Consider the following 208-nt stretch of genomic DNA (forward strand, 5'->3'; position numbering starts at 1 on the left):
CAACGATGCCAAAACGAATTCTGTGGCTCAAATGGTTCTTGAGAAAGTTCGAAAAAAGCAGCGTCATGTTCAAGTGGATTTTGCAACTCAAAAAAAAAACCACGAAATTTTGCAATAATCTTACGCCATCCTTGCACAAAACGACGATAATTTTTCTAAATTCATAGACAACAGAAGACTGTATTTTTTCTACATAACCCCCCCCCCC

The sequence above is a fragment of the Dendroctonus ponderosae genome, unplaced genomic scaffold (assembly GCF_020466585.1).
Source record: "Dendroctonus ponderosae isolate FM_Combo_2020 unplaced genomic scaffold, Dpon_F_20191213v2 Dpon_F_20191213_8, whole genome shotgun sequence".
NCBI classification, from domain to species: domain Eukaryota; kingdom Metazoa; phylum Arthropoda; class Insecta; order Coleoptera; family Curculionidae; genus Dendroctonus; species Dendroctonus ponderosae.